A 1,595-nucleotide genomic window follows, 5' to 3' on the forward strand; every position below is an offset into this window, starting at 1 on the left:
GCCTGGGCGGGCCGCGCCTGGGCCCGGCGGGCCACGGCGGCGGGGACGGCGCGAGAGGTTCACGTGGCGCTGCGCGGTTCACTGAGGGGGCAGTTGGACGCGTCCGGCGAGAGAGCGGACATGTCCGGCGGCGCGGAGGGAGGATTTAGGGTTTCATCTGCGATTTGGACGGGGGAGGCACATATTTATAGGTAGAGGAAGCTAGGAGTGTCCAAATGAGGAGCGGTTTTCGCCTACACGATCGTGATTGAACGACCGAGAGCTTGGAGGGGAGTTTTCTGGGCTAGGTGGGCTGTGGGAAGAGGTGCTGGGCTGCAAAGAGAAGGGAGTTTCGGGCTACCCGGTTAACCGTTGGAGTATCAAACGGACTCCAAATGGCACGAAACATGACAGGCGGTCTACCGGTGGTGTACCAAGGCCACTTGGCAAGACTCGGTCCATTCCGAGAACGTTTAACACCCGCTCACAACATGAGACAAAAAGGGAACGCCGGAGGGCATAGGAGTGCCGGATTGCAAAACAGACAACGGGGAAAATGCTCGGATGCATGAGACGAACACGTATGCAAAATGAAATGCACATGATGACATGATAAAATGCAACACGCAAGCAAATGACATGGCAACGACGACGAATAACTGGCGGACACCTGGCGCATCGTATCTGGGCGTTACAGTTCCACCCTACAACATCTTGGTATCAGAGCAAAGTGTATTCACATCCTGGAGTCCCTGCCCCCCATATTCTAGCCTTATTTTGTTGCTTTTTTGCCCCAATTAAAAAATCCCCACAATAATAACCCCATTTTTTGGCAATTTGTTTGTTCTTGTGAGATTTTTTTGATATGATCCACGAATTTTGTGTTTGGCAACTGGATCTAACCCTACCCACCATCCTCAATCGTCAACACTAACGAATCCATCACAATATTTTGTTTTACTATGGAATTTGGGCGTGTTCTTGTGCCAGTGGAGCACCCAGTGCGCACGAGCCCCCAATACGCTGTGCCCACAGGACCCTGTGCACACGGGCCTCACTTACCCCATGCACACGCCGCACTGGAGAGGAGTGGCATCACCCTTTTGGTCCACATTTCCACCATTTGCACCATCTCGTCTTCCGGAGTACCGCACTTCACCACACATATTTGTGAGATTTTTAGTTACGATTTATGTTTCCGGAGGTGTTTAGGTTAATTAGGGATGGTTCGACATCATCATCATGCTACTCATCATCACCAAGAACTCGACATTGACAACAACCTCTTCACATTCATACCAACCATAAGGAAGGATGGTAATCTCAACGATAACTTGTAGTGATCCCTTGCCATTGTATTGATAGCCTCGAGAAATTTTGCATCACTTACCTATTGAGATTATCAAATTGAGAATGGTCGGGCCACACTCTTTGTGCACCTTATTCATATGGTTACTCCGCATAGCTACATTTAGCGTGCAATCATCTTGCTATCATCATCGCGCCATAAGTCTCTCCCATGCATATCTTACATACTTGTCTCACATTTTGGCTCGTGCATCAAGCATTTTGGCATAGGTGAAGAAAAGAAGCTTTAAAGAAAAAGAAGAGAAACA

This window comes from Triticum aestivum, chromosome 3B (genome assembly GCF_018294505.1).
Source record: "Triticum aestivum cultivar Chinese Spring chromosome 3B, IWGSC CS RefSeq v2.1, whole genome shotgun sequence".
Lineage (NCBI taxonomy): Eukaryota > Viridiplantae > Streptophyta > Magnoliopsida > Poales > Poaceae > Triticum > Triticum aestivum.